The sequence below is a fragment of the Lipotes vexillifer genome, unplaced genomic scaffold (genome assembly GCF_000442215.2).
Source record: "Lipotes vexillifer unplaced genomic scaffold, Lipotes_vexillifer_v1.1 scaffold49, whole genome shotgun sequence".
In the NCBI taxonomy this organism is placed as follows: domain Eukaryota; kingdom Metazoa; phylum Chordata; class Mammalia; order Artiodactyla; family Lipotidae; genus Lipotes; species Lipotes vexillifer.
Window position 1 is genome coordinate 4,557,161 of NW_006790551.1, and position 6,391 is coordinate 4,563,551.

Genomic DNA, 6,391 nt, shown 5'->3' on the forward strand with positions numbered 1-6,391 from the left:
CTCCTCCTCCTCCCCTTCCTCCTCCCGGCCCCCGCCTCTAGCTCTCCGCAGCCTCCTCCTCCCCGCGGAGCCCGCCCCCTACCCCCCGACGTTGGAGCTGCGGGCGCTCATTGGCTAATTTGCGCGTCACTCACTGCCAGCGGCGCTCCCCTCTGGTCCCGCCTCCCGCTCCTCCTCCTCGTCTCCGCCCCCCGTTCTGTTTTCTCGCGGCTGCCAGTCGAGCGGGTCTGCTGCCTCCACCGCCCAGTCTCCGCTCAGGTGTCACTGTTGCTGGCAGCCCAGGATTAGGGAAGGAGAATGGGCAGGGAGTCGCGGCTAGGAGGAGAGAGGCTCTACCATGCCTCCCCCAGCCCCATTTGGCCTCCTCCCCTGGACCCCGCACACACACCCCGCGCCGCTCTGGCAACCGTGCCTGGTCGGCTGGGTTAAGCCGCAGTGTGAGTAGCCAAGTGCGGAGGGTGTCTCCGGGTGTGTGCGTGGCCCGCGAGAGGGCAAGAAGGGAGGAGGCGGAGGGAGGAGGGGAGGGGGTAGGGGTGAGAGGCGACCGAGAGAGGGCGGAGGAAGGAAGAGCGCGAGGAGCTCCGGGGCTCGCCGCACAGCTGCTGTCGCTGCCTCAGCTGTCCAGAGAGAAGCGCCAAAACGGGGACGAATAAACAACTTACCTTGGAGAGACGGGCTCCGCCTGTGATGGGTGTACGGTGGTTTTCCTGTTGGGGCTTTTGGCGGGGGGTGTAGTGGTTATTAATGTTTCCCACCCGTGCATCCACACCTTCCGTGGAACAGCCGCTCCCGAGTGTCTCCGGCCAGGGACGTAGCGGAGTGTGCGGGACGCTATAGGACGGGGGACCGGGCTGTCCACTGAGGATGGGGACGGGAGTCCAAGCGACCCTGGGCAACTCTGAGTTACCTGGGGCAGCCCTGCTGGTCTCCAGGGAGAAATGGGGATGCGAGGGCGGAAGAAACACCAGAGAGGGTCGCCTTTTCCCTGTTGACACTGCACACCCCGCGACTGGTCGTAACTGGTGACCCCACGTCTCCCTTCCCAGCTCCCTTCCCAGCACCCGATACCACCTGGTGCTCCTGGTACCTGCTGGGCACTGAAGCCCAAAGTCGGTCCCCATTCTGGTATCCTCCCGTTGGAAGGAGTGTGGAGGATGGAATGGGAGGTGTGGAAGGCCAAAGAGTGACAGTGGCCCAAGTGCTCCCTTCTGACCTGCCTGCTGCGCCACAGAATGAGGAGCAGGTCTCCCTCTGCAAGAAGGTCACCTCTCCACAGCCCCTCTCCCCAACCAACCTCAGCACCAAGGACCAAGGACCAGCAGATGCTGGGGACAGGGATTAGATTAAAGTTCAAACCCAAGGGCTTCCCTGGTGGCGCAGTGGTTGAGAGTCCACCTGCCGATGCAGGGGACACAGGTTCGTGCCCCGGTCTGGGAAGATCCCACATGCCGCGGAGCAGCTGGGCCCATGAGCTGTGGCCGCTGGGCCTGCGCGTCCAGAGCCTGTGCTCTGCAATGGGAGAGGCCACAACAGTGAAAGTTCAAACCCAAAACGAAGTTTTAGGAATTGGCTGATGACACTGGAGTGTGGCTTCAGCGGTGTGGCCTGCAAGAAGTAGGAGCTCAAACTAGGAGGCAGGTGAGCCTCTATGGAGGCCTTTTTAGCAAAAGGAGACCACGCAGGGTATGTCCCTGACTTAGGGAGACTGCCATTGGCTCCAAATTCTGCTGCCCAATTCACAACCCTAGGTTTGTTTTGCGGTAATTAGGCAGACAGTACATTCAGTAAATATGTATCCTGCTCTTTTTATATGCCAGACGCTATGATAGGTAATTTGTGTGGGGTGGGGAATTGAAAAGGGCCCTTGCCAGTAATAAAGCCTAGTCCAGTAGAACTGTCATAAAAATATGAGCTCTGAGAGGCCAGTGTATTGCCTCAGGAAGGGACTGTTAACAACAGCCTCCTGAGCATAGGCAGAGCTAGTTGCTAAGGCAGATTTGGGAAGTTGGTCCCTGGCCAGATGGCACACAGCAAGGCAGGGATGCCAAGACCTGTGGGTGAAGAAGAGGGCCTGCTTGAGGCAAGAGCAGGAAACCATGTCCAGGTATGGTCACTTCCAATGCCGCAACGTTCTCTCCCACATATTGCAAACAGAGATACAGTTCCCACCATTATTTGGACTCACTTTTCAGGTATTTTTTTTAAAAAACAGAAAAAAATACCTTTGAACCAAGCTGAGAGACTTAAAAAGTCAACACCATAGAAAAGTTTTATGAAACAGATAGGAAATTAAGGCACACTTTTCAGGCACACCCTTCAGTTTGCTACAAGTCTAGGACACCTCCTAGCTGAGGTATGTGTGGTAAAAAAAAAATGTTATGAATCATAATCACTTTATAACACATCTTATTATCATCATGTGCCTTTAATGCGTGTGTCTGGTTCCACACTGTTGCAACACAGACACATCTTCTTAATCAAAATTAAACCCTACTCTAAGGAAAACTAGACAGCAGCATATAAACTAGAGACTAGTTATGTCCACGTAGCTGGCCTACTGATAGAGCCAAATCATCTTTTTTATTTAGATATTTTCAGGTGTGCTACTATCTGCTACTGACAATTTTTTTTTATCCTGTTAGATTGCCCAAGCAGTCCTTGATTATATTACCTCTTGCATCAGATCACCTTAGACATGGAATTTACATTTTCAAAAAGTTACTGCAATTCCTGTATGCTGACTTTGACAATGTCCTCTGTTTATGGAGAAAAAGAGAGAGAAAAAAAAAAAAAAACCTTGGCAAAAAACAACTTACTGTCTACCAAAAGTTGTATTTCCCCTTCTTTAGTATACTTCTCTCTGCAAAGCATCTGGCTAGGTAGGGACTCCATTTCCCGGCCTGCATCTGCTTGCATCTGAGTGGGTCCATGAGACTAGTTCTGGTCAAAGGGCTGTGGGCTGAAGTGTTTCATCACTTTCCAGCTAAGGCCGTTAAGCAGCAGATATGCATTCTCTAGCCCATGGGCTCCCATCCTATAGCTGGATTCAGAGGCTTCTAGGGTCCTGGAGGAGGTGTAACCTCAAATGGAAAGAGCTCAGTGCCTAAACTACCACATAGAGAAATGCTGCCCACCTACTAGAAATCTGCATTGGACTTTACATGAAGAAAAAATAAACTCTTAGTGTTGCTCCATTGAAATGTGGGGATATGTCTGTTAGGGGAGCTAGTATCACCAAATTAGCACACAAAATTTATGTTTATTTATTTATGTTAGTTCAAAAAGTAAAATCCAGAATTATTGTGTATCTGTTATATAACTACAAGAAGACTAAAAATATTCTTATTTTTTTAAACACATGAGCATCAAGCCTTGTTTTTTAATAAAGAACTATTGATTTGCCAGTAGTGTTTCGAACACCTGTTCTGTGCAAGGTACTGTGCTGCTAGATAATGCATAAATGTATAAAGGAGTCAAGATTTAGTCCTTTCGTTCAGGGATCTCAAAGTCTTGTTATACAAGAGTTGTACATATTTTATCTCTGCAAACATTTAGGTATAAGGTGCTACTTCATCAAAACTAATTATGAACATAAATATGTATGAGAAAAGAAACTATTAAGGATTTGGAGTCATCTATGCATTCAAATGCTCCAAGTCACAGCTTACCTCCATTGGTACAAATTATCGTAAATGAATAAATGAATAATGTTTTAGTTTGCTATTAAGTGCTCTGCTAGATCTAGAAGCTTTTTTTTTAAAGAAAATAAATAAAGATATTTCATTTTGTATCCTGTTTTGAGAATAACCAGCTTTTGAAATTTTCGACTTTCCTTTGGTTCTTGGATGAATTACTATCATTTTGACTTTAAGAGCTGAATAGTAACTTCCGGTTTCGACTCTTCTGAGACACGCACTTCCTTCTGAGTAGTTGATGGCAGACAGCAGCATGTCTGACCTATTCTCACCTGAGATGAGGGAGCATAGTGCTGGAGGAACTTGTAGACAGCCAATCCTGGCAGAGCCATGAATGTGTATGAGAATTCGATTTATTATCTTTAAGCTAATTCCTCTGACATGCACTTTTAACATGTTCTACCCTATTCACTATAGAGTCTCTATGAAATATATATTCAACATGGATTTTATTTGAGGTTTAAACTAAAAGTGCTTCTTATTGTTTATCTTTTGGATTGCTCTTGAAATTGTATTGAGCCTTGTTTTTTTCCAGAAGATAGTTTTACTCATTTAGGAAAATTATTTTTCAAAGAACATAAAATATTGTTATACCAAATGTCTTCAGGAATAAATTTTTTTTTTTCTCCATCAGGGACCAATCTATAACTTATGGAATTGTATGCTAAGTTTAACATGGAGAGGATATATTTTATGTAAAATTTGGCAAGACTATGGGCAATCATTATTAATTTGGATTTAATAAACACATTTTTATATTTGTTTTATTTGTATTTATACCTTCACCTCATATCCCAGTTCTGGGCACACAGTAAATGCTCAACAAATTTTGCTGAGTGAATTTAAAAAGTCTATTGTCATCCAATATATGAGGCACTAGAGTAAGTACCACAGACCCTACTCTGAGAGATATTTTAATATTACTAATATATACATAAAATATTTTTATATCTATATATCTATCTATATATCTATATCTATATATACATACACACACACTGGAGAGAAATCTTATAGCCCTTTCTCCTAGATAGTTTGAATTCTAATTTTATTATTAATTAAAAAATTATGAATAGATTAATGGTGTCAAGTCATAAATGTTCACATTTAAAATAACTATATACGTTGTATTATATTGATAATCTAAGAACTATTCATGCTGTAAAACTTTATGTATTCTGGCTTTTCTAAACTCTGAATTTCAGAATAGTTGACCTGAAATGAGCTTAAGTTTACACCTGAAGTGTTTTGAGAACATCTTCAAGACCAACATCAAATGACTTAGCAATCAAACTAAAGATACCATGTTGTGGAAGACCTGATAAATCAATTGAGGACAAACTTTCTCAAGCCCTCTAAAAGCACATTTGCATATACAAAATCAATATAGTAATTAGAAATGAGTTTCACTCTTTAAAGCTAGGAGAAATTTAACCTTACCCCAAGTAAGTTTTGCCCATTATTGATTGGAAATTCATGAATTTGCAAGTAAACATTCTATTAAAAAAGAATCTTGCACTCAGTCTAGCCATCTTCCCATTTACTTCTAATTAGTGGGGTTTTATTTTGCTAGTATTCACGGTTATTGGAAATCCTATATTCAATAGGCATTTATTGAACACCTATGCATATCAGACACTGGGAATACAGTAGGAAAATATCAAAGTCTCTCCATTCATAAACCTTACATTCCAGTGAGGAGAGACAGATGATTAAAAGTAACAATTAAAAACAATTACACATACGGGTGAACGAAGCGGTAAAAATTACGTACAGTGGTAACAACACTGGAAGGAGTGGTTGGCAAAGTGGTGTTACTGTTGTGGACAGATTGTTTAGGGAAGACCTCTCTGAGAAGATAATATTTCAAGAGATTCAAATGAAGTAAGGACAGTATCTATGCAGCTATCTGGAAAAGGAGTGTTCCAGGTTAAAGAAACCACATGTGCAAAGGCCCTGATGTAAGAGTCTGACATTTTTAAAGAACTGTCAAAGGAGGTCAGTGTAGCTGGTGCACAATGAACTAGAGAGAGTGGTTCAAGATGAGGTCAGAGAGGTGATGTAGGGTCAGATCATATAGGGCCTCGTAGAACATAAAAAACTTCTAAACATTATTCTGGTGAAATAAGTGGTATTTTGTTAGGAAAGGGATATGATATGATTTAAACTTAAAGAATATCCTCACTCTTTTGTAAGAACTGACCCTGGATGCAGTGGTTGGAAGGGAACAGGGGTGGAAATGGGAGCACCAAGTAAGAGACTATTGTCACAATCCAGGCTAGAAATAAGGTACTTTGGATTATCGAGTTTAGAAGGAAGTGGTGAAAGCTATCCTATTCCAAATATATCTTAAAGCATAGCTAACAGATTTGCTGATGGATTGGATAGACTTTGTGGGAAAATAACAAAGAGGAGTCGAGAACTCCAAGGTTTGGGGTCTGAGCAAAAAAAAAAAAAGATGGCGTTACCATTTCCTGACAGAGGTAACATTGGAAATGAAGAGCATATTTTGTTGAGAAGATCTGAAGCTAGTTTTAGATATGTTAACTTTGAGATGCATATTGTATGTGGACGTGGAGATGGCATATAGGGAATTGTATATATGAATCTGGACTTGAGAGGAAAGAGCCAGGCTGGTGGGTAGTCGTGGCATTTTAGTAGTTCTTTTTTTTTTTTTTTTTTGCGGTATGCGGGCC